This window comes from Panthera pardus, unplaced genomic scaffold (genome assembly GCF_024362965.1).
Source record: "Panthera pardus isolate Hobbes unplaced genomic scaffold, ASM2436296v1 HiC_scaffold_13, whole genome shotgun sequence".
NCBI lineage: Eukaryota > Metazoa > Chordata > Mammalia > Carnivora > Felidae > Panthera > Panthera pardus.
Genome location: NW_026526688.1, coordinates 165,683,143 through 165,710,831, shown reverse-complemented (window position 1 = coordinate 165,710,831; position 27,689 = coordinate 165,683,143). Strand labels below are relative to the sequence as shown.

Sequence of the window (27,689 nt, the reverse complement as noted above, 5' to 3'; positions counted from 1 at the left end):
AAATGAAGCCCACACACACCATGGAGAACAGTCTGCTTTCATCAAAGTCTAATGATTTAAATATTAATATTATCTATAAAATATCTTTCACGGTGACATTCAGACTGGTGTTTGATCAAGTATTTTGAATACCATGGCCTAGTCAAGTTAACAAATTAACCATCACGATCTGTAACTGAAAACTCCAAAATACTAATGAAAACTATCAAAGAAGATCTAAAAAATGGAGAAGTATACTATGTACATGGATTGAAAGACTCAATATATAAAACTTAATATATATAAGTTCTACCAAAATTGATCTACAAAGTCAATGCAATCACAACCAAAATCACAGCAAGTATTTTTATGGATTTTGCCAAGTTAATACTAATTTACATGTAAAGACAAAAAAATAGGCTAACCAAACATTCTTGAAGAAGAACAAGGTTAGAAGACTCACACTCCCCATTTCAAAACTTACTATAAAACTAAAGAAATTATGACAGGGTGGTACTGGAAGAAAGACAGATACAGCCTAGAAGTAAACCCAGATGAATAGAGTCAATGGATTTTTGATAAAGGTGCAAAAGCAAATGAATAAAACCAGCATAGTCTTTTCAACAATTATTGCTGCAACAGCTGAACATTTTCTAAAAATGAACTTCAACATACAGCTCATACTTTATTCAAAAATTAATTCATAATAGATCATATAAGTACAAAATGTAAAAATAAAATTTCTAGAAAAAACATGTAAAAGAAAAGAAAATCTTTTAAGACTTCAGGTTTGGTAATAAGTGTTTTTATATGACACTAAAAGCAAGATACAAAACAAGAAGAAAAAACTTGGTAATTAGGACTTAATTAAAGTCTTAAACTTGTTTTTACAAAGGATGTTGTTAATAAGATGAAAAAACCAGTTACAGACTAGAAGACGGTATTTGTGAATCAGGTAGCTAATTAACACTTGTAGGCAGAATATACTAAAACCTCTTAAAACTCAATAAAAATAAGGAAAAAAAACTCCTCAATACCAAAAATCTACAAAAAAAAAAAAAAAAAGAAGAAGTAGAAGAAGAAGAAGAAGGAGCAGCAACAGCAGCAACAGATCTGAACAGATATTTCACCAACATCAATATACGGGTAGTATATCAGCACAGAAAAAAGTCTCAACATCCGTAGGCATTAGAAAAATATAAATTTAGAACACAGTAAGGTATTGCTATGTAACTGTTAGAATGGCTAAAATTAAATGAACAAATCTCGATAATAAGAATCTGGTGAAGATATAAAACAATAGTAACTCTTACTCATTGAGGGTAAGAATTCAAAATGATGTAGCCACTTCAGAAAACAGTTTGGCATATTCTTAGAAAGTTAAACATATAGTTATCATTGACCCAGCAAGTGCCAGACTAAATAAACAAAATATCATTAAGAATATTAAGAATATAAAATACTATATTAGTCAACCTTACTTAATTGACATTTATGGAACATTCCACCCAATCATTCAATGAGACAAATCATACATTGAACCATGGGAACTAGTCATAGTAAATTTAAAGGGCTCACATCACAAACATTATATTCTATGACTAAAACTAAACAATTTACTTAAAAAGTACAGCAAAAAGATATTTGAAAATCAGTGATACACTACTGGGTTAAACCAAAATCACAAGTTAAAAAAATGACATGTCAAAATTTTTCAGATATACTTAAAGCAGATTAGAGAAAAATTATAACTCATAAGGCATAAAATCAATAACCTAAGGTTGTATTTTAAGAAGTCAAAAATAATTGCTAATTAAGCCCAAAGTAACTGGATGCATAGAAATAAAAAAAAAATCAGGGTAGGAATAAATAAAATTTAAAAAAAAGACAAAATTAATGAAACCAAAGCTGATTAACTGAAAAATCAGTAACATTACATTGTAAAACTTCCAACTAGACTGGCTAATGAAAAAGAAGACGCAAACTATCAATAACAGTAACATAAGTGAGGCAACACTATAAAAGTGTACAGACATTAAAAGAATAAGGAATATTAATAAATTTATACTAAGAAATTCAGCAATTTAGGTAAAACGGAAATATTTCCTAAGAAACACATATTACCAAAACTGATTCAAGAAGAGACAGTAAAACTAAGTAGCCACAGCTACATATACTAGAGAAGTTGCATTTCTAACTTAAAACCTTTCCACAAAGACTGCTCTAAGCCAAACTGCTTTACTGAAAATTTTACCAAACACATATGAAAGAAATAATACCAATTATGATTTTATTTTTTACACAGAGGATAGAATTAATCACAACTCATTCTTTGAGCCCCACATTACCTTGAAACCAAAACCAGAGTAAGACCTTATTAGGGTAAAAAAATACATAAAAATCAACATTAAAATGCTAATAATATACTAGTCAATTGAATCCAAAAATGTAGAGAAAGGAAAATAAATCATATGTAAATAGATATTACCTCAGAATGAGGAATTGGTTTTACATTTGGAAACCAACTAATGTAATGCACAGTAATAAGAACATAAAAAAGAAAAATAAAATTCATGTCAATAAATGAATAAACAGCCTGCATGAGCCTCAGAATCTGAGTATAAACTCTTCACATAAAATAAACTGATTAACTGCTAAACTGCAGGATATAAGATGTCTGAGAGGCTACACAAAAGAGGAAGAAGGAAGAGGAGAGAAGAGGAGGAGGAGACGGTAACAGCAGCTGAGAGCTGAAAAAAAATCTTACTAAAGTATCAGCTGTTGAATAGTGCAGGAGAAACAGATTTCACAGTTTGAGTCCAGACAAGTTAATTTATAAGGAGAAGAACAAAATCATCATTATCATCATCATCATCAAAAGCAAACACGAGTTTCTGAGTTGTTAAAGCTTATTACTTATGATGTCCACTTTTCCACTGAAAATTACTAAGCAAGCACAAAATAAAAGTGAAAGCAGAAAAACTGTGATGCCTATTCATGAAATAATAAAATATGACTCTGATTAGGTACCAATTCTGGATATACCAGGCAAAGAATTCAAAGAAGCTAGAAGTATGTTCAAAAAATTAAAGAGAGTTATTTAAAACTTAAAGGAAAACAGAGTTCAATGAAGGAACAGATAGGGAATCTCATCAGAGAAACAGAAATCATAACAAAGAATGAAACAGAAACTTTTGATCTGTGGGGGATGGGTTAAATAAATGATGAGTATTAAATGAGGGCACCTGTGATGAGCACCGGGTGTCGTATAGGCGTGGTGAATCACTAAATTCTACACCTAAAACTAATTATTACCCTATATGTTTCCTAACTGGAATTTAAATAAAAACTTGAAAAGGAAAAAAAAATTCTGGATCTGAAAAGTACAACCAAAATGTAAAATTTACTATATGGGATTAACATCAATTTTAAGATGAAAGAAAAAGAAATACAGAAATGTGAAAATAAAATTTGAAGAATAGAGAGAAAAAATACTGAATAAAAATGAATAAAAGCTCAAAGACTTGTGGGGTAACACCAGATGATTCAATGTACATGTCACAAGAGTCCCAGTAGTAGTAGTGAAAGAAAAAAATATTTCAAAAAATAAGGGCTGTACTGTTCCCAAATTTAGTACGAAGAAGAAAAAAAAAAAGAAAAACAGAAATATTAACTTACAGATCCAAGAAGTTTTACAAATATCAAGTAGGATAAACACAAAGAAAATCATACTCCTATACTTTATAGTCAACTTCTGAAAGCTACAGATAAAGAGAAATCTCTGGAATGGCATTACATAGATGTTAACAATGATTCAATAATGGATTTTATAACACAAACAGTGGAGGACAGAAGACAACAGCATGGCACAAAGTACAGGAGAAAAAAGCTCACCTAAAAATTAATCTATATCCAGTGACACTACTTTTCAAAATTGATACTTTTTAAAGTTTTTATTTAAATTCCAGTTAGTTAACATACAGTGTAATATCAGCTTCAGGTGTACATCACAGTGATTCAATACTTCCATACAACACCCAGTGCTCATCACAGCAGGTGCACTCCTTAATCCCCATCATCTATTTTATTGACCACCCCCCCACATACCTCTTCTCTGGTAACCATCAGTTTGTTCTCCATAATTAAGACTCTGTTTCGGGGTGCCTGGGTAGCTCAGTCGGTTAAGCGTCCGACTTCTGCGGTTCGTGAGTTTGAGCCCCGCGTCAGGCTCTGTGCTGACAGCTCAGAGCCTGGAGCCTGCTTCGGATTCTGTGTCTCCCTCTGTCTCTGCCCCTTCCCTGCTCATGTTCTATCTCTGTCTCAAAAATAAATAAAACATTTAAAAAAAATTTAAAAAAATTTTTGGTTTGCCTCTCTCTCAAGACTCTCTTTTTTTCCTCTATGCTTGTTGTTTCATAAATTCCACAAATTTAATATGAAATGTGTCTTTCTCTCACTGACTTACTTCACTTTTGCATAATACTCTCTAGCTCCATCTATGTCACTATAAATGGCAAAATTTCATTTTTTATTGCTGAATAATATTCCATTGTATATATATACACCACTTCTTTATTCACCAATTGATGGACACTTGGACTGTTTCCATAATTTGGCTATTATAAATAATGCTGCTATAAGCATCAGGGTGCATGTATCCCTTTTAATTTGTATTTTTGTATTCTTTGGGTAAATACCTAGTGATATGACTCTGGATCATAGGGTAGTTCTATTTTTAATGTTTTGAGGAACCTCCATACTGTTTTCCACAGTGGCTACACCACTTTGCATTCCTACCTACAGTGCAATAGGGATACCTTTTCTCCACATCCTTGCCAACATCTGTTGTTTCTTCTGTTGTTTTTAGCCATTCTGACAAGTGTGAGGTGATATCTCATTATAGTTTTGATCTGTACATCCATGATGATGAGTGATGTTGGGCATCTTTTCAAGTGTCTGTTGGCCACATGTGTGTCTTCATTGGAAAAATGTCTATTCATGTCCTCTGCCCATTTTTAATAGGATTACTCATTTTTTGGGTGTTGAGTTATATACACTCCTTATTTTGGATACTAACCACTTATCAAAAATGTCATTTGCAAATATCTTCTCTCATTCCATAGGCTGCCTTTTAGTTTTGTTGACTTTTCCTTTGCTGTGCAGAACCTTTTAATTTGATGAAGTCCCAATAGCTTATTTTTGCTTTTGTTCCCCTTGCCTCAGGAAACATCTAGAAAGAAATTGCTACCGCTGATGTGAAAGATATTACTGCCTGTGTTCTCCTCTAGGATTTTTATGGTTTCAGTTCTCACATTTAGGTCTTTAATCCATTTTGAATTTATTTTTATGTATGGTGTAAGAATATGGTTCATTTTCATCTTTTTGCATGTTGCTGTCCAGTTTTCACAACACCTTTTGTTGAAGTCACTGTCTTTTCCTCACTGGATATTGTTTCCTGCTTTGTCAAAGATCAACTGGCCATATAGTTGTGGGTTCATTTCTGGGTTTTCTATTCTCTTCTATTGATTTATGTGTCTATTTCTGTGCCAGTACCACAGATGACTGCGGTGATCTGATCACTACAGGTTTATAATATAAACCTGTAAGGTAAAGCCCAGAATTGTGATGCCTCCAGCTTTGCTTTGCTTTTTCAAGGCTGCATTGGCTATTTGGGGTCTTTTGTGGTTTTATACAAGTTTTAGGATTGTTGTTGTAGCTCTGTGAAAAAATGCTGTTGGTATTTTGATAATGACGGAATTAAATGTGTAGATTGCTTTGGGTAGTACAGACATTTTAACAATATTTAATCTTCCAATCCATGAGCATGGGAATATCTTTCCATTTTCTTGTTGTCTTCAATTTCTGTCATCAGTGTTTTACAGTTTTCAGAGCACAGGTCTTTCACCTCTTTGGGCTTATTCTTAGGTATCTTATTGTTTTTGGTGCAATTTTAAATGGAGTTGATTCCTTGATTTCTCTTTCTGCTGCTTCATTATTGGTGTATAGACATGCAACAAATTGTTGCACATTGATTTTGTATCCTGGGACTTTACTCGATTCATGTTTCAGTTCTAGGAGCTTTTTGGTGGGGTCTTTCAGGTTTTGTACATATAATATCATGCCACCTGCAAATAGTGAAAGTTTTACTTCTTCCTTATTGAAATGGATACCTTTTATTTATTTTTGTTGTCTGGCTGCTGTGGCTAAAACTTCCAGTACTGTTAAATGAAAGTAACGATAGTGGACATCCACGTCTTTTTCCTGACTGGAAAGGAAAAGTTCTCTTTTTTTTCCCCACTGAGGATGATACTAGCTGTGGGTTTTTCATACACAGCCTTTATTATGTTGAGGTATGTTCCCTCTAAACCTACTTGTTGATAAGAGACTGTTAAAAACTGAGAACAAACTGAGGGTTGATGGGGGGTGGGGGGGGGGGGTGGGTGATGGGTATTGAGGAAGGCACCTTTTGGGATGACACCAACACCTTTGGGTGTTGTATGGAAACCAATTTGACAATAAACTTCATATATTGAAAAAAAATAAACCTACTTGTTGAGGGTTTTTATCATGAATGGATGTTGTACTTTGTCAAAGGACGTTGAAATACAATCTCTTTAAAAAAAATCAGTTGTTAGTTGCGGATACACACTAAAGGAGATGTTAAAGGAAGTCTGGAGGATTGAAGAGAAATGATACCAAATACTAACTCAGTTATATAGCAAGACATATAAACTGTACATACATGTATTATATATATATATATATATATATATATACATATATATATATGTCTGTGTATGTATATGTACATATGTATATGTGCCTGCATACTTATTTATGTGTACACACACACACACACATTTCTTCCTTTCTTTCAAAACATTTTGCTGATAAAAGAAGCCAAACACAAAAGGTACACATGGCATGATCCCATTTAGATGACATTTTACAAGAAACACAAGTAACCTTTGATGACAGAAAACAGATCACTACTTGTCTGAGTTTGGGACCAAAGGCAGAAATTGACTGAAAGGCACCAGGGACTTTTTGGGGTGATGTAAATTTTCTATATTTTGATTGTGGGGATGAGCACCCAAGTGTATTCATATCAAAACTCATCAAACTGTACACTTAACATGGATGCATTTTACTCTATATAAATTATACTTTGTTAAATTTAACACATAAGCAAAAAACTAATGAATTTCACAAAATGTAGAGAATTTCCATTTAATGAAGAATACCATAAGCAAAGTTAAAAGATTCAAGACTAGGTAGGAATGTTTGCGATGTTGCAATTAACGAAGTATTAATATGAGCGTACACAATGAACACCTGAAAATCAACATGGAAGAAAGGAAACCACAAAGGAAAGGTGGGCAAAGGTAGCATTTAAGAAAAAGAGGGTCATATTCACTACAAAAGTAACAAAAGTTAAAATTAGCAGTTTTCAAAATGACAAAAATCAGAAATTGGACAGTACCAAATATTAGAGTATAAGGGTTTAAGCTGCCAGGTGTTGCTGCTAGGCTTATAAACTGATTCGGCCATTCCACAGAGCAATCAGTAAGTACTTAGTGAAATTATATGCGCATGGGACCTGCAAAATCCTCATCAGGTAATACTAAGTGTCAATCATAGAAGATAAAATAAGTAAAATGTGGCATATGCATGAGACAGAACTCAAGGCAACAGTGAGAATAAAATTACACACACAGTAGAATTAATAAATCAAAATAAAAAAGTGTTGAGTAGCAAAACTATTAAACAGATGATTCAAAATGATTTACATAAACTAAAAACACATGAACACACACATACTCGGAGTAACACCATATAATTTGCAAATATATATTTAACTCCAAGTCTAATATGAGTATGAGTACAGAGGAATGCCAGTGGAGATAGGGAATCAAGAAAGGCAATTATAAAAACACAAGAGAGGTCTTACACAGATAGACATCAGAGAAGTATCATTAATTCTCCACACATAAAGGAAAAACATATTTATGTATGTTCACTCTTCTCAATACTTTTGTAATGGTATGTCCATATTCTTTTATCTGAGCTATTCTCCTTTCTCAAATGATAGCCTAAACTCTGAAGACAACAGCAGTGCTCTAAGCATGTGCGTCAGATTACTGTCTTCCTGCATATAAAAATGCATACAGCATTCCATGAGGAGTAACAAAGGATCATTTTTTTTTTTTACTACTTTTTCTCCCTTTAAAGAGAATACAAATATTTTTCATGGTGTGTGTCATATCGCTAAGACTAATCTTGTTTTAAATTGAAAAATGTACGGGGCGCCTGGATGGCTCAGTCAGTTAAGCATCAGACTTCAGCTCAGGTCACGATCTCGTGGTCCGCGAGTTTGAGCCCCACGTCTGGCTCTGTGTGGACAACTCGGAGCCTGGAGCCTGCTTTGGATTCTGTGTCTCCCTCTCTCTCTCTGTCCCTCCCCTGCTCACACTCTGTCTCTCTCTCTCTCTCTCTTTCAAAAATAAACATTAAAAAAATTATTTTAATGAATAAATTGAAAAATGTATCAAGAACCATGATTCAGTTTAGCTGAACATTATAAAGTAATAGTCTCTCATTTCACAACCATCATTTGGTGATTGTAGAGTAAGTATATCTTATGTTGTCTATGAATAATCTACTTAAAAATCCATACAAGATCTATTTTCTACCTGAGCTGCAGCCACTTTATTCTTTTGCAAAAAATTCTGAGACCTTTATTTCCATATGCAAAACTTTCAGGAAAATTCAATCAGTAATAGTTTTATGAAAGAATGTCACCATGAAGCTCTTTTTTGTAGTGAAGGACATAGAATAACTATAATAGCAATGTGTTATAAATGATACTCCATCCTTTAGAAGAGGAAGAAATTACAAAACAAGGAGACCAGAGAAGCTTTGTGGATGAAATAATATTAGAGCCAGACCTGAAGTTAGAGAAAATTCAGATATTCTAAGATGGAGAAGCAAGATGTTCCAAATAAAGAGAACAAAAGGAGGTGAGAAAACAAAGAGTATTTTACTTCACACAATCTATTATACCATACAGGGAAGACATATGAAATAAGACAGCAAAATTAAGTTAAAAGGCAGATCAAAGATAAAAAATTTGAACTTCATTACATGCAATTTGGGTAAAAGGTAATGGTGTATCAGAAACAAGTTAGGAGTATTAATCAGTTGCAAGCAAAGAGCCTGGAGAAGAAATGGCATGATATGACATGACATGACATGGGGAACTTGGTTAGAAAGTTAAAATAATTGTCCTATCAAGAGATAATGAGAGCCTGAAATAGAAAAGATGCTATGAAAACGGAGAGAAGAGGAACAATTTATGTACAGAAAATTTTCTAGAAATGGGAAGCAATTGGGTGAGATAAATAATCAAATGACTAATTTTTTTTTTTAGTCTCAGCGTCTTGTAGTATACTTTATTCATTGCTAGGATGAAGGAAGAGGAGGAAGATCAGGTATGAAATTATATATTATATAGATCAGATATCTATATATCTATAACTACATATCTGTATATCTATATCTATATCTGTCCCTGATTCTGGTTAATATTCGGTCTTTAATCTAGGAAGAGCTCCCGAAATACTTACAAGGTCCCAAGTGATCTGAGTGATCTAATACAAAGCTCCTAAATCCCCTGGAATTTCCAGGTGATGGAAACCTCCATAAAAATCCCAAAAATACAGGGTTCAGAGACCTTCCAGGTTGGTCAATACAAAAGGGCTCGGAGGATGGCACAGCCCAACTTCACAGAGACAACACTCCTGGCACTTGGAACCCTTCCAGAGCTCACGCTACGCATCTCTTTATCTGGCCCTTCATTTATATTCTTTAAAATATGCTTCATAATAATAAATTGTCAGTAATAAGTTAACTGTTTTCCTGGGTTCTATCAGCCACTCTAGCAAATTATCAAACACAAGGATATCTGGGAACCTCTGATTTGTAGCCAAGTTGGACAGAAGTTGTGAGTAACCTGGGAACCTGTTATTGGCAATGGGCTTCTGAAGTTGCGGGACGGAGGCATCTTCTGGGACTAAGCTCTTAACCTGTGGGGTCTGCGCTAACTTTAGTAAGTGTTGAAATTAAACTGAATTGCAGGACCCAACGGTGATGTTGGAGAATTGGTTAGTGTGGGGAAAAACTTTACACATTTGTTGGGCAAAGCAGTAGTAGACAAGAAATGTTAGAGTTTTTTCCTTTCCAGACATCATGTTTAGCAGAATATAAGAAAATATATTCTAGACATAATGAGTTCGAAGTTCCAAGATACCTTTAAAGGGAAATGTTCAAAGGGCAATTGTATTAGTCAAGGCAATTATAGCTGTTGTACCATAAAAAACTCAACATTTAAGTGGCTTAACATGATAAATGTTTATTTCTTGCTCATGTAAAGCCTAGTAAGAGTGTAGAAGAGGGGAGGGAATCTGCTCCACAGAAATTTAGGAGGTTTGGCTGAAAATTTTCCACCATTCTTAACATATGGCTTCCACTTTCCTGTGAGCAGTGGTAGGCAAATTCTTAAAGTAGAAAGCATAATAGCAGACAACAATACAAAAGAGTAAATATAGGAGCAGTAGAATCAAACTGGAAGCTCCTAAAAATCATGTATTTTTTTAACTTCATTTATGAAATAAAGACTCAGAAGTAAGACCCAGAAACTCAGTGTCACTAAACCTAGTGGAAGATTTTTAAGAAAGAAGAGGCAATAAAACGTATCAAATCACGGATCAGGCAAGGAAGATGAACACAGGGAAAAACTGATGGGAATGAATGACTTAGACTATTATGTCACTTTATCATCATGTGGACTTAATAGTTCTGAGAGAAGAAATGAAATGAAAAGGGATGAAAGAGTCAGTGAATGATGAGAAGCATCAGCCCGTGTAGATAATTCATTTTTTTTTATTTTATTTGAGTATAGTCATTAGTTTCAGGTGTACAACACAGTGATTCAACTTCTCTATACATTACACTATGCTCAGCACAAGTGCAGCTGCCATCTCTTACCATACATTGTTATTACTATATCACTGACAATATTTCATATGCTACACCTTTTATTCCTGTGATTTATTCATTCTACAGCTGGAAGCCTGTATCTCCCAATCCCCTTCACCCATTTGCCCATCCTGCGTCCTCTCCCCTTTGGCAACTATCAGTCTGTTCTCTGTATTTACAGGTCTGATTCTCCTTTTTGTTTGTTTATTCATTTTGTTTCTTTAGCTTCCACATGAGTGAAATCATATGGTATTTATCATTCTCAGTATGACTTATTTCACTTAGCATCATACCCAATAGGTCTACCCACGTCGTCACAAAGGGCACAATAACATCCTTTTTTATGGTTGTGTAATATTACAGTGTGTATACATACTTATAGATAACAACAACATAAGAAAAAAGGAGTGTGCAACAAGAATGCTGAATGATTTAATTTAAAAAAAATTTGACTGACAAAATCCTGGAGGAATAAAATCAAAATACAAGTAATCTGAGAAAAATAATGGCAGCTAATATCACAAACAATATGCCAGTGTCCAAATTCTTTGAAAAAAATCCCTCAAAAGAAAAATTGGCCAAGTATATAAACTGCTAACTTATAAAAATAGAAATACAAGCGGTTCTTAAACATGAAAAATTTCTTAACCATAATAAAACAAATAAAATTCATAAGTATATTGAAAAAAATTCTTCCCTAATAGATTGGTAAAGACTCAAAAATTTAATAAATCACTGTGTTAACGAGAATGGTATAAGGAAACGGGTGTTCTCACATATTGCTGGTGGCAATGTGTGTGACAGTGTAACTTAAATAGATGAAATGTGGAAACATCTATCAAAATTATAAACATACATATTTTTACCTTAAGTATACTTGCACACAGACACAACTGTACACAGAAGGTTACTTGTTGCAACATTGTTTATAATAGCAAAGTTAGCATATCAAATGTTCCTCTAGTTTAGTTTGTAAACATCCTATGATGAAAATAGGCTACTTTCCAAATAAGTAAATACCCAGTAACTGGTTTGAGATACACAGACACATCACACACACATTCACTCACACTAAGAAAGCAGACCTCTGGAAAGTGGAAGAATAGTTTGATACCTGCACTTTGGGATAGTAAGCATGGCTAGTGCTGTTAGTGATTGAGAAGAAGTAAAAAAAAAAGGCTTTCACTGAAGAAGCTGACTGCCCAGGACATGGCTTCTTAAAATTCAGCTACTAAACCAGTACATTTATATCTAGGGCATAAACTTTATCAAATCTTTGAAAATGTGTGAGGTGTGAAAACCAAATATTTTGACTCTAAAGCACGAAAACGGCACAATTAAAATGAATTAATTAAGTAAATGTCTATATACTTTTTCATGTCAATTAGACAATAATTTAACTCACTTCACATTTAGGTACAACAATATTTAGTTGAGATACAAGTTCATTTTAACATGTTGACTTCACTTCAGGCCCGGGTTTCCAAAAGAAAGAGGACCTAAAGATCTTCACAACGATCTGGGACTTAGTTTAAGAAATGAAAAGGTCTTAGTTCAAGAAATGCAGATATTATTATTATTATTATTTTTAAATAATAAGGTGGAAACAATCCAAGTGTCCATCAGCAGTGAATAAACAAAATGCAATACATACATACAATGGAGTATTATTCGGTCACAAGAACATGGATGACCCTCAAAGACAGCATGCCAAGTGAAATAGGTGAGACACAAAAGAACAAATATTATAAGACTTTACTTACATGAAATATTTAGAATAGGCAAATTCGTAGCGACGCAAAGTAGATTAGAGATTACCAGGGTCTTAGTGGAGGGGAAAATGGGCAGTTAGTGCTTAAGGTGTACAGAGTTTCTCTTTTGAGTGATGAAAAAGGTTTGAAAAATAGTGGTGATGATTGCATAACACTGTGAATGTAATTAATGCCACCAAATCGTACACTTAAATATGGGATGTTTTAATATACATGCATATGTACACACATATTTAATATACATACACATATTTATGTATATTAAACACACATACATGTATATTTATATGCATATATTAAATACATATAAGTATGTATGTGTATATACATAAAACCACAATAAAAAATGTTTTAAAAAGAGTATACAGAAAGTGTTTTATAACTACTGACTGCCATTTTAAAGAATTAATTTGTATTTACCTAACTCACTTCTCTACTTGATTGTAAAACATCTTAAAATGCTTCTTCTGACAGTCATACACATTTCAATTCTGAGAGAGTCCAATTAAGTTTTTGTTCTATTTCCTCCAGTTTTAGAACAGTTTTAACTAACAAAAATAACAGAAAATACATTTGGCTTGATACTAAAATAGATTTAATATTGCTGTAAATATTAACATATGTTAATTGCGCAGCACATATTAATTTCACCAACATACTAACTTTATGAGTCTGTTATAGAAATGAAGTTATATAAAACATACGAGATTGTATAGGTGTATACCTCTAGCAGAGAATAAGTACTTAGTACTGCGTAGCAATATATAGAGAACATAAACTATAGATAGAACTCTGTTTAGATCTACATTAATTTTAAAAAGTAGTATGCAGAATCAAGATAAAGCTTTAAATACTTTATTTTAGACTATGTCAACTTCCTAAACCCTCTTTTACATTTTTTTTTAAGAGAGAGGGAGTGAGCAGGGAAGGGAGAAGAAGGGGGAGGGAGGGAGGAATGGAGAGGCGGGGTAGAGAGAGAGAGAGAATGAATTCTAAGCAGGCTCTCCATTCAGCATGGAACCCAATGCAGGGGTCGATCCCATGATCCAGGGATCATGACCTGAGTCAAAATCAAGAGTCAGATGCTCAACTGACTGAGCCACCCAAGCGCCCTTCTTTTGTATTCTTTGTCCAGACTAATGGCTACTATAAGTGTTAATGTCTTCATTACAAACTCAACTACTGAAAATACTTTTAACAACTAAGATTTGAAACAGTCTTTTTTTTCAATAAAATCACAATTGGAACCTTCAGATAGCTAGAATATCGTGTATTCCATTAGTAACATAGCAGATCACACCCACAAAAGCTGATATTACAAAGTTCCATTACAAACAAATGCTTATACTTCTTCATCTTTATCCCTCTATACTACAGAATGAGAAATATGCTTCACAGAAGTTTCCAAATGCAAAGAAAGATCTGGCTATCACTGTATCAGAGGGAGAAGGTAAGGACAATATTAAAGAAAATTTTCAACAACAGAGCCACAAAAAACATTCAGCTGGACTTTTATCAAAGATACAATTAAATTAGAATGCTGTCATCTAGGCATTCTGTCTAACCAAGTTTTTCTATATGCAATTTAGGTATAGAAAATATCCACACAATATTTTCCAAATATTCTATTTCCTAAGAGATTACCTTTTCAGTAATGCCCACTAAGGGTTATTTAGTTACCATTCTTTATTGATACTTGAAGGCAGCTGTGAGTTTAGTATTAGTAGTCAACCTTAATTAGTTAGAAAAAAATATGAAATTTTATAAATTGTTCCTGGCTTCCAATTAATAGTGTATTAATCTTCTCAGGCTGCTATAACAAAATGCCACTGACTGGGTGGCATAAACAATGGAAATTTATTTCTCACAGCTCTAGAGACTGGAAGTCCAAGATCAAACTGCTTGCAAATTTGGCTCCTGGTAAGAGCCCTCTCCCTGGCTTGCAGTGTGTCCTAACTCCTTGTGTCCTCACATAGAGTTCTGGTCTCTTCCTCTCCTTATACTAATTATACTTACAATTCTTCTACTTCTTAAATGTTTATTTATCTTGAGAGACAGAGAGAGAGAGAGAGAGTGAGCGAGAGCAAACAGGGGAGGGGCAGAGAGAGAGGGAAAGAGAACCCCAAGCAGGCTCTGCACTGTCAGCTCAGAAACTGATGTGAGGCTAGATCTCAGAAACCATGAGATCATGACTTCAGCCTGAAATCAAGAGTCTGATGCTTAACCAACTGGGCCACCCAGGTGCACCAATAATTCTTATACTTCTAATGCTAATCCCATTATGAAGGTTCCTTCCACTCTCATGGCCTCATCTAAACTTTACCTCCCCAAACCTCCGTCTTCTAATACCTTCACATTAGAAGTTGGGGTTGCAACAACTGAATTTGGGGGAAAACAGTCCATAGCACATACTTTGCAATTGTATCTAATTTGAAGTCAACACAGAACCTTAAACATATTTCTGAAGTATCATCTCATTACAAAAAGTGTCACTCTGCATCATTTTCTTGAATATTTTAGAATGTCCACATAAACTAGTGTGCATCAGACTCACGTAGGGGAGCATGTGTAACATAAAAATAAGATCCAGCCCAAACATGCAAGTGTAAGATATAAATTAATGAAACAATTACCCTTTTTTATAGATGAAAACTGTTAGCAGGAAAAAAAAAAAAACAAAAAAACAATCTCTTCCTGTATTGATAATCTAAGGAGGATACTGGAAAGCTAAAACAAAAAAACTCCTTAAATCCAACTCCTTTGCAAATTCATAAGTAATTCTTGATTATTATAGTCCCCTGATCTCTTGTGGAAATGTAATGCAATCTTCCATTCATATTCATTAAATATTAATGGCCCACTATAATCATACATTTGTTTATAAAAATCAGGAGTACATAATTTTGGAACAGGATTCATCATCAGGATGAGATGAGGCTCTTAGAAAAGTAATGACAAATATCCATGAAGGGATTTTTGTAACATTTCTGCTTTACGTGTTCTTATACTATCTCATGTTGTTTGTTGCCACAATTCAGAAACACCAAAGAGCAAGGTAGGATTTAAAAAAGGACAATAAAAATAATGAACTATAAAACAGATTTACAAACGAATAAAGAAAAAATCAGAACTATTACACTTCAAAAGACTGAGGCTGAAAACCTGAAATAACTGTAAACAAAGAAGACATGGACGAGGTGAGCATGAGTATTTACTGAATCCTAGATGCCTAGAACATAAATTTAGAAAACAATATATTCTTTGAAAATATACTACTGTTTCTGAGATGAAGCAAGCAGCATCCCCACCATAAGCAAAATAGTTTCAAGAAACATTCAGGTGAATTTATATGTTCTAGATAAGCATCAAATTTTGAAGGAGAATCAAAAGGTGTTTAGGTTCATCCCTATTCTATAGCACTTGAAATCATGCCAAATACTTATGTGGCCTCAGAGGCAACACTTTCAAAGTAAAAACAACAACAAAAAAACATCATGAATAAATTACTTATATGTCTTACACTGAAAATAATTTAGAACATCTGTAATATTTTAGGTGATCTATTTCATATATCAGATATATAAAATGCATATAGATAGATATAGACATAGACATGGATATGGATATGGATATGGGTATATATCTATTTCAGAAAACCACTGTCAAATTTCATTAGCTGAGGTAGTTATTATTCCTTATTAGATGAAGAGTACAGATGGAGCATGATCACAGAAGCCAAAATACTTGTTATCTATGTTAGTTGTTCTTTGTTTTTTCAGAAAGACTGGACTTGTGTCACTGAAAAGTATTTAATTCTCTATCAGACCCTGTGGTCATGCATCAAAGCACAATGTGGTCCATTAATCCTGGGTAGAGTAAAATTATGGAGTATTTTGTGATGGCACAAACATGTCTAGATGCCTTACTGGTATTTATAGCTTCTCTCAAGTGTGTGGGAGACTGGAGAGGGTCAGTCCTTATTATTTAAACCTGGATCATTGGCAGCATTCCTCTCATTCATCTTCTGGGAAAATCCTGTGTGTCACAGTTAGAAGAAATGATAATGTACTCAAATATCTTTCTGTAGCTTATCCTAAGACATGAGAATTCTAAATGGCATTTGGATTTGGCTCAATCCCAGACATTTTATTCCACATTGATTTTCCCTTTCCTACAGCTTTTTTTCATTTCAAAATCTGCACCAAAAAAAAAAAAAAAAAAAAAAACAACCCTCAAGATCAAACCCTGAAATCAATGCCAATGTCCCTGGACTTTCTTTTTTGACTCAGGTTCTTGAGCACTTCTTTTTCAAAACATCTACTGATTATAATTTTTATGCTTTATTTTAAGACCATTTTCTCATTTTAACTCCTTTGAATCTCTGTGATTTTATAAATAGTGCCCTTATTATGGTCTGCTTCTGGCTTTCCTCACAGAATTTGCCGAGAGTCCCAGAGTAGAACAGACTATTTTTGTGTTCTCTTGAGGAGGCCTGTTCCCTGGCCCTCCCTTATTGTGAGTTTGTTCCAGGCTGTCGGCTGTCTGATGTTTTGATGTCTCTCTCCATTAACTAACTCTTGCCTTTGAGCTTCAGTTTCTTGTTTACTGCCTTCCTTGTTACAGCTCTTGGCTTACTGCTTCAGTCTGTGTGTCAATAGAATCCTTGGCAGCTTCCTGTGTCATTTCTTGCCTCTCCTTCTCCACAGATTGCTTTTCACCAATTTGATTTTCCAAAGATAGCCTGTCAACAGTTCAAAGTGTGGATTCTGTCTGTGGTCTCTTAGACTGTGTTCATTTTAATTATTAGTATGAGGCAGCAAGGCTGACACATAAAATTAAGTGACCACCTATACTGTGTCACTGAAAAGGCACAAGGATTAAGTCCTGTCCAGGGTGCCTAAAATCCCAGATGACAGATTCATTTCTCCAATTTCCAAAACTTTAATATTCTCAGGAGAACTTTAGCAAATTTCAAATACTCTTTTCTGTCTACCCTTAGGATTTTCTATATAAACTACTATGGCGCTTACCATATTATATATTCTATCTTATACTGTATTATATATTGTAACTAATTTTGCCTCTGTGCCCCCAATAAGACTGTAAGCCATCTGCATAGGAATAGTATTCCAATCCTCAGTATTTTGGGTAGCACATGGTGACAGGTCTAACTACACAATTGTGGAGCTGATAAACATGAAATATAGGTGGAAAGGTGAGAAAATTCCAATGTATTTACTTTTTTTTTCTTTTCGTAAACTTTATACTCAACGTGAAGCTCGAACTCACAACCAGCATATGAAGAGTCACATGCTCTACTGACTGAGCCAGCCAGGTGTCCCTAAAGGCTCTATGCATTTATTTTAACTGCAGTGCTAATAAGTACCAGTTAGAGAACTGAGTCAGTGGCTACAACAGAAAATCTAAATAACAATGGCTGACACAGCATGGTGGATTTTTCTCATGCAATGAGAATTCTATAGGAAGCACATTACTGGTATAGTTTTGGAAGTTCAAGGATGCCATGTCTAAAAATATCAATAATACTCCTGGTCTTAAGGTTACAAGGTGGCTGCTCCACTTCCTGTCATCATGTGTATCTTCCGTGAATGAGAAAGAAAGAATGGGCCAGAAGGGGGACAAAGCAACATCTGTATCAAGAAAGCAAAACCTTTCCAGATTATATCATCAGATTTTTGGTTATATTTCACTAGACAGAATTACAGGAGATTGTTCCTCAAAACACCAAAAAGGATGAGAAGAGGGGGGGCTTGTATTTTTTTTTTTTCTTCTTTTTTGCCTTTGTTTGCCTGCAATACTGGAACTCCGTAAGTAAGAGAGAGAGGAGAAAAAATATTGAGTAAGTCACAGGAAACCTCTGTCAGAGGGGTATTGATGAGTATATGGGTGCCAGGAGAGAGTCAATGTAAATAAAAGAGAGAGCACATGAAATCAACTGATGGCTGCCTCTCCATCCTGTCCAGTAATGGAGGACAGGAGTCAAGCATTTTGATTTAGAAGCTTTAAAGCCCTACTGAGGCATAAGTTTCAAGGGAGTCCTAACATAATGTCTTTCTATTTTTCATTCAGCTCTTCATGGGCTTCATAAATAAAGTTTTCCTGGAGTGCCTGGGTGGCTCAGTTGGTTAAGCGTCCGACTTCAGCTCAGGTCATGATCTCACAGTCTGTGAGTTTGAGCCCCGCATCAGGCTCTGCGCTGACAGCTCAGAGCCTGGAGCCTGCTTCAGATTCTGTGTCTCCCTCTCTCTCTGCCCCTTCCCCGCTCATGCTCTGTCTCTCTCTGTCTCAAAAATAAATAAAAACATTAAATAATAAATAAATAAATAAATAAATAAATAAATAAATAAATAAATAAAGTTTTCCTGAGCACCTTCTATTTATCTGGCACTGTGATACATTGAGTAAAATTATGTAATAATTGTCTTCAAGCTGCCAACTTTATTTAATTAAACTTTATTTAATGAACTTTTCAGTATCAGTAGTGAGCACAGGGTCATGCAGTGGTCCACTGAGGAGGCACTTAACTCAAAATGGATCTGTGCTTGTGGAGTAGGAGTTTAGTCAGAGAAGAACTGCTACAGAAGGAGAAAGTGAAGCTCGCCAATTGACATGCAGGAGGGACTGCTGGCATAGAGTATTAGTGCATAAAGGCCCAGGAAGGCAAGACAAGTAAAAAGTATTCTGGGATTTGCAATTATTTTTTTAGTGGTGCAAAGCACAGAATTCAAAAGGTGAAGACAATGGTAGTGAGAGAAATTAGAAGAGAGGTATGCAAGAAACGAGGGATGTTTTTACACAATGAGACACTAAACCATTTTAAGCTGATACTAGTTTCATGCTTTAGGAAAGTTATCCTGATTCTACTGAAGACAGTTTACTGGAAACAGATAATACTGGAAAGAGGGAATTCAGTTAAAGGACTATTCTAGTTGTTCAAGTGAAAAATATGAAAGCCCATCTCAAAACAATGCCAGAGGAATTGGGAAAAAAAGAAGGATACTGATTCTAAAGACATTAAACAAGTCAAAGTCAAAAACACATTCACCAAATGCTGTGTGTGCATGTGTTCATGGCAAGGGGTGGAGGGCAGGCAGGAAAAACAAGTATAGCGGTAGGGCAGAAATGAGGGTAGAAAAATAAGACAACTTCCATTTCTTCACTCATTCACTAATTCAATAATGATGACTGAGCCAATTTTCCTAAAGATAGCATATGTTTGGGCTAAGACATAATAATAATATAAACACCTGTTCATATTAATGTCTATACATCTGACACAAGCACAACTTGAGACCACCTCACCAAGAAAACAGTCATTCAGCCACTGAGAAACCTGACAATGTGCTCTTGAATCATGGATAAGCAGCCTACTTTCTAAAGTAAATCTCAAAGGCTAAGGGAATAATATAAAACACCAGATATTATTAAACAAAACACAGTCTTGATCAATACCATGTTTCCATAGTGAGTTACTCAGGAGCCTTCAAAACAACTTATTACGGAAATGAGACTCTTATGCTTTGGCTTTCTCTCTCACTCTAACCTCCTTTTTTTTTTTTTCCTTCCCCTCCCCTATGGGTTTCTGTTAAGTTTCTCAGGATCCACATAAGAGTGAAAACATATGGTATCTGTCTTTCTCTGTATGGCTTATTTCACTAAGAGACTCTTAAAAACTGAGAACAAACTGAGGGTTGATGGGGGGTGGGAGGGAGGGGAGGGTAGGTGATGGGTATTGAAGAGGGCATCTTTTGGGATGAGCACTGAGTGTTGTATGGAAACTAATTTGACAATAAATTTCATATATTAAAAAATAATAAAAAAATAAAGTTAAAAAAAAGGAAATAAGAAACTTATTAAACTGGCCTCTGTAGCAATTAAAAATAAAATCTGTTATCTAAAATATCAGGTAAAAACTATTAAACCATAAGGAAAATGATGCAGGCTTCACAAAGCCAATCCATACCTAAATAGAATAGCAAGGCACATAGGAATAGATTACAGTTCCAGGTCCAGAGAAAACCAACACAAGTGGTGCGTTGGAAGCATGCAACAGTTTCTAAAATTAGCATTCCATTATCCTGCCTTTATATTATGCATTAAAGGTGCCTTAAGGTTCACTAACCCAATAGGCCTTGTCACTGCTGTTACCAGCTCAACCATGCTAATAACAGGGAATCTCTTAATGCATTCTCTGGTTTGAAAAAAAAAATGTATAGAAGAATGAATAATGCCCAAAGTAATTCTGGCTTCCAGACAAGAAGAGCATCCATATTAAAGAATCCATCTCTTGTTTTTCAAAAGATTTCTCTCCTCTGCGTTTATGCCTTGGGAGACTATTTGACCTTAAGGACAATGAAATCAACAAATTAGCAGAAATGAGTGTGATTAAAACAAATGCATAGCATAGTGGTTGTAAGCTCACTTTTAAGTCAAAAAGATCTGAATTAGAATTTCCTAGCCTCTCTAAGTTTCATTAATAATATAGACATAATAGCAACTAGTTCACAGGATTACTGTGAGAAATAAATGCTTACGAGGCACCCAGTCCCGTATCTGGCATAAATAAGTCTTAAATAGATATCAACATAAAAGATGGATTAACGGCATCTTGGGAAGTAGTGATATGCATTTCTCTTTTACAGGAGATGAGACTGAGGCTCTGAGAGGGTCAGTGACTTGTCCAAGGTCACGATGCTAGTAAATATCAGAACAAGGATTCAAGTACAGATCAACTGTGGTATACAGCAGATTGCTCTGATTTTTTTTATTCTACATTTTAGAAGATATCCTTTCAAAAAGCCAGGACTTAACATAAATACGGTGCTGAGGTTATGGCTTCAGAATTAAATCAAAGAGGGAAAAGGAACATACAGGATAAAATAAGAGCAAAAGCAGTCTACTGCAAAAAGCTCGTACTACAGCCCTGGACATGATCAAGTTTAGAACACAGAACCTGTGAGAAATGGTTAAAACAATCAAGATAATTTAGTCTGGAGAAGAGACAATAGGAGAAAATATAACTGCAACTATCAAATTTACAGAAATGTAATTTAAAAGATTATACACACTTTCAGTTTGCAAGGATGGTTTAACTATTCCCAAAAGACTAAAAATTAAATGTAACAAAAAAATGAGTTTTTTGTGGTCAATTTTGAGTAAGAGTTTGTGCTGGTGGGAGTGATTTCAAGGGATAGATGAGAGCTCTATATATGATTCATGGATGAAATACTATGTTTATATTTGCAAGTTCTGTAGCTATTGGGGAGCTGTTGGATTTTAAGGGAATATTAAAACCTAGATTATCTTTCACATGATTTACATTTCAAAAACAAAATATATGTCTGAATTTTCATGTTTAAGTATTAAAATACCCATGAGTTTACCAAAAAGAAACTGCTCATAGCAATTTTCCACTTAACAAAGTTATTACCAGCAAAGAATTTGATTAGTATGTAAAAATTTATCTCACTATATAATTTCACACTTACTAAATGATATATTACTTGTCATTATCTTGAGATGAAGAAGTTTAGGGACTAGATATTTCCAAATTCTACTTTCAAACTGACCACTGACTCCAGATATAACCATAAATTAGGGCAAGAAAAAAATCAAATGCATATTTCTAGACAGTTACACACCATACTGACCAAATCAACCTAGCTAGTATAAAAAAAGGACCAGCACCATCTAATAGCGAACAGTTTTAAAAAATAATGTATAAATTTCTCATGAATCTATAATTACATAACCACACCAGGGGGCGCTCTTAACACTGAAATGACGGATGACATATTTTAAAACACATGGTGGTCTCAGTTGGCCAAAATGAGATTTTTTTCTAGGCATGTAGTACTTGCAACAAGTGCTTATCTCTTGAAAATGTTTTCTGGCAACACACACATTTTTTTTTTTACATCCAAAATGTTTGTGTTGTTAAGACTATCAAGTTAGTCTACCAAGAAAAACATTTTCTGCTGATACGAAACATCTTATTTTGGAAACATTTGTCTAGTTAGACTGGCATCTGTCTCTTATTCTTTCTGTGGTTATGCAGGTTCTCAATAGTCAACAAACTGCTTAAGAGTTCATAAAACTTTAAAAATGGTTTCACTGCCCACTTTATTTTTTACAAAATCCCCATCTAGTTTCCCCCTTCCCACCACAAAAAAAGAGGTCATCTAAAATTGACATACAGCGAAATTCTAATCTGGGCAGCATGGGACTTTTCCATATTTTCTCATTACCTGGTAAGAACGTTGAAGCCCAGACACTCTTCTCAGGAAGTTCAAGATTCAGACTCCTAAAAATACAATTAGAAAATCAGTGTGAGGCTTCAAGAAAATAGAAAAAGGCAAAAAGTAAGTTTGGGCTATGTTACCCAGAGAAAATCACCATTTACTACTCTATCAATAGTAAACATTTTTACACAAATGACATCTGATTAAATAAGCTTTAAGACACAACTTAAAGTTGAACCACAAAGTTTGTGAAAGAAAGAGGACATAGCTACCGGTCTTCCAATGTAGTAGAGAGAGTTGTAAACTTTTCTCAACCCATGTAGTTGAGATCACCCCCTTTTTTTACCAGCTGCCTCCCTGACTCATCATCTACCTGTGCCTAAACTGGAAGAGTTCTGGCCAAGGCTAACAGAGTATGAATGAAGAGAAGGTTGTTACCACAAATGCTGAGTTCAAGGAAACATGAATGGACCTATCTACTGTTTGCACCCTACATGAAATTCATCAGAATTCTAATATTTCAAATCCTATTGACAATACCAAATTTTTCATTCTAGAAAAAAAGTAAGGATTTAAAGTAAAAATATACCTGGAGACAAAAGATAAATTTATTTACTACTTTGGATCAAAGTATATGTGAATGATGGGAAGTCCTACCTACCCAGAAGTAGATTTTAATATAATTTTTGAGTATATGGAGGGGATGGAAGAAAAAAAACAACACAGGACTGGGGTGTCTGGGTGACTCACTAGGTTAAGCACCTGACTTCAGCCCAGGTCATAATTTCACAAGTTCATGGGTTTGAGCCCCACACTGGGCTCTCTGCTGTCAGTACAGAGCCCACTTTGGATCCTCTGTCCACCCTCTCTCTGCCTGCCCCCTCTGGAAAACAAACAAACATTAGAAAAATTAAATCAAAAAAAAAAAAAAAAAAGGAACACAGGACGAAAAGAGATCAGGCTATGAAGGAAAGAACCCTCCAGAAAGAAGTACGTTTGGAGTCAGGTGACCACTTTTACCTACGTTACTCCCTCTTGATCTTTGGAGTGAAAGAAACAATTACTGTTGACCAAGACAAAGGAAGCCTTGTTTGGTAAGAGGGAACATACGACACGAACCAATCTGGCATATGGTAAAGCCACATGATTTTCCATCAACAGCAAAGTTAAAAAGCAGTGGTATTTGGGGTTCCATGTGGTCCATCCTGTTAGAAGCGGGCCCTTAGTTACTAGAAAATGAAGGGTTTATTCCCCACTAAACTGGAATGGTTGCCAGAGAGCCACCAAGTGACCTATAGTTTAAATAAGGTTCTAGTGCCACCTGAAGATAAGGATAATAGCCAAAAAATGACAAATTTGTAAAATAGTTTGATGAAACGGCTGGTGGGTATGAGAGAATGGAAACAGTTAAGGATGTCACAGAGCTTTTTTTATCTAAGCAAATGAAAGGATAGAGCTGCCATTTAGTGGGACCGGGAAACAATAAGAAAAGCAGTTACTAGAGGAAATAATTATTTTGACTTTGGATATGTAAATTTTTATATGTCTGTCAGACAGACTCATGAGGAGCAATATAAGGTAAGCAGTTAACCAAATCAGTGTAGAGTTTAGAGGAGACCAAGCTCTCAACTATAAACCAGGGTGTTTTTTTTTTCACTCACTGACAATATCTAAAGCCATGATATATAAAAGGAAGTGTGTACAGACAGAGGAAAGAAAGGACAGAGACAGAGACTATCCAGGAACATGGTAGACTCAAGTGGCTCCATCATCCGTGCCTCTTGGTGGTCATGCCCTTGTATGATTTTCATTCCTTAGAATGTGGACAGGACCTCTAACTTGTTTCTAACTCGATGTATGTGACAGGGTGTATATGAATTATACTGTGTGATTACATTGTCACATTATGTAAGATTATAGCAGATTTTCCCTGTGCTAGCTTACTTTTATGAAGCAAACAGCCATGCTGAGGAACCACTTGGCAAAGAAACGAGTGTGGCCTATAAAAACTGAGGGAAGCCTCTAGCTGGCATCTCGTAAGGTCTCCAGCCTCCAGCCAACAAGAAAATGAAGCCCTCACTGTCGCAGTCTCAAGGAAGTAAATTCTGCCAACAATTTGAGTAACCTTGGAAATAAATCCTTCTCTAGTCAAGCATTCAGATGCTACCTCAAGCACCAGATGACACTTTGACTGTAGTCTTGCAGAAGACCTAGTTAGGGTGTGCTCAGACTTCTCACCCAAAGAAACAGAGATAATGTGTGTGGTTTTAAACCACTAATTTTGTGGTGATTTCTTATACACCAAGAGCAAAGTAATGCAAGCCCTGAGTTACTACAACATTTAGAGGTGAGGAGATATGAAAGAGCCAGGGAAAAAAGGCCAAATAAAAGAGGCCAGTGAGGTAGGAGGAAAACCAACAGAAAAGCGTTTCTTCAAGAGGCTTATCCCCAGCTTCCTCAGAGAAATCTGAGACAAAGAGCAATGGGACAGGTGAGTCTGCTGTCCTATTGGAGGCTCACAGGTAATCGCCATTGAAAGGGACACAAGAAGCCAGGTGCTACTTGGCTCTAGCCTCTTTCTGAGGAGAAAATGGTAAAACGCACTACCAAATAAATGAAATGAAATTCAGTCTTAACAGGCTCCCCAGAAGACCCAATTAGTGCCAGGGTTGTGCTACTCTGCTGCTTGTAAGACTTTGAAAGTTGGTATTTCAAAACTGGCTAACACTTAATACCAATCAATGTCAGCTCATTTTAATTACTAAGTAGCTCACATAACCTATTTTTAAACTTTGCATTGTTATTAGACATGCTTAGATTGGCTTGTAATTTATTTTTTCAATCAATACAACCAAATCTAATGAGCATGTATTATGTGCAAGGCCCTGAATTAACAGCTATAGTCAGTGAAATGAGATGCCCTCCTGCTTTTGTACATGTATGGTTTGCACACCCCTACTAAGTATAGAGCACTGGCACACAGTGTGTAAGTTGCATGCACATTCCTACTATGTATAGAGCACTGACACATAGTGTAATTTGTATGCACACCCCTACTATGGATAGAGCACTGGCACACACTATAATTCACAGGCACACTCCTACTACGTACAGAGCAGTGGCACACAATCAAAGGCTATGATGTGCCCTAATATGATTAGTATTCAGCTTTTATCTATATTTATCTATAGTTAGCATTCCATTTTCTATAATGCTTTGAAAGCAATTTCTCCTCTATTTATTAATTCAGTGAAGATGTATTGAGCACTTACTAAAGTACACAAAGGGGCAAACTGGATTAACAAGTATTCACAATTCCTTCTGTAAGAAAGGTACTATCCAAAATGTGTTTCATTTATGTCCTCAATATTCTTTACTTGTGTATATGTGTATCTATCTACATTTACTCTGCCTAGCTTATAGTATATTTGTCTATATACACCTTGCCTATCCATATATACACTAAATAGTATGTGTGTGTATATGCTATACATTTATAGTTTATTTGCCTATATACACCCTGCCTAACCTAGCAATACAACTCTGTCCCTTGCAACCATCCACTTTTCCCCAGGTTTTGTTCTATCATCAAGCCCCAAAGTTTAAATCATTATGGTCCAGTCTGTTCAATTTAGCAGTCTTTGTTATTCTCAATAATATACTTGGCACTCTGAGGCAAGGGGAAATGTAAGACTAGATCATGTCATGAAGGAGTTTTCAACTTGTTTTTTTAATGACAGCTTTCCTATTCTCCTTTTTTTCTGCCTATCCTCACTTGAAATGTAAGCTTCTCCTTAGGAGAGATTCCTATTAACTTTTTACTAATAGACCTTTTAGCACATAGTATGTGATCAATAAGCATTACTTAGCTGATTAGCTACTTTCCAAAATGATTGAGGTGGCCTGCGTGAAAACAGAGATATATACTTAGACAAAACATGTAAATACACTGTTGGATAAACATATACAAACTACAGCTAAATAAAAAGGGGCCGCAAAATGTTTAAACCATACTTTTCGCTCAATAATTTGTTTAATAATTTGGACACAATAGCTATTTTAAAAAATATTCATGTATAACTATATTTAAAAATTAAATCTAGGTCTCTGCTTTCCCACAGCTATTACAAACAGAGAAATACAGATTTTTGTAACCTTATTTCCAACAAAAGAAAGTATTTCATTTCATTAAAAAACAAACAAACAAAATATTTTTCCTGGGTGGTAAATTCTAAGTATTTATTACAAGGATCATTAAGGAAAAAATCAGAGCACATGTCTCCCTTAATGGTCTTAAGCAAGATGGAAAAATTGACTTGAAATTGTTAAAATTAAAGTGTTGCACTGAACAAGATATACGGCTCCATCCAGAATTTATACTGTGATTCTACTATCACTCTTTGTGTTACTGATGCATATATCAGTCGATAATTATTTTTTAGGACAATTTGGTAAGCATTTTGAAGACCAGAAAAAGTCTGCTAAATGAACATAAGTTTCTTGTACTTTCCAAAATACACAATGTATCCACACTGTATTGATAACTCACATGAAAAACATACCTCAATATTAATATCTATTTCCCACTTCCCAAAGGGTAAGGCTTTACTTCATTTTCATGTACAGTACCATATGAAGT

At 34.9% G+C, this 27,689-nt stretch overlaps 1 protein-coding gene across 2 annotated transcripts in view; it reads right to left on the bottom strand.

Moving 5' to 3' along the window:
- Positions 1 to 23,160, bottom strand: part of LOC109245506 (cytochrome c oxidase subunit 7B2, mitochondrial) — a 100,017-nt gene extending 76,857 nt beyond the window's left edge. The window contains exon 1 of one of the 2 annotated variants that reach the window (XM_019412892.2): positions 23,057 to 23,160. The gene's annotated coding sequence lies outside the window, so the exon portion shown is untranslated. The remainder of the gene's footprint in view (positions 1 to 23,056) is intronic. The other variant, XM_019412882.2, reaches the window with a different exon arrangement.
- Positions 23,161 to 27,689: the final 4,529 nt, after the last annotated feature.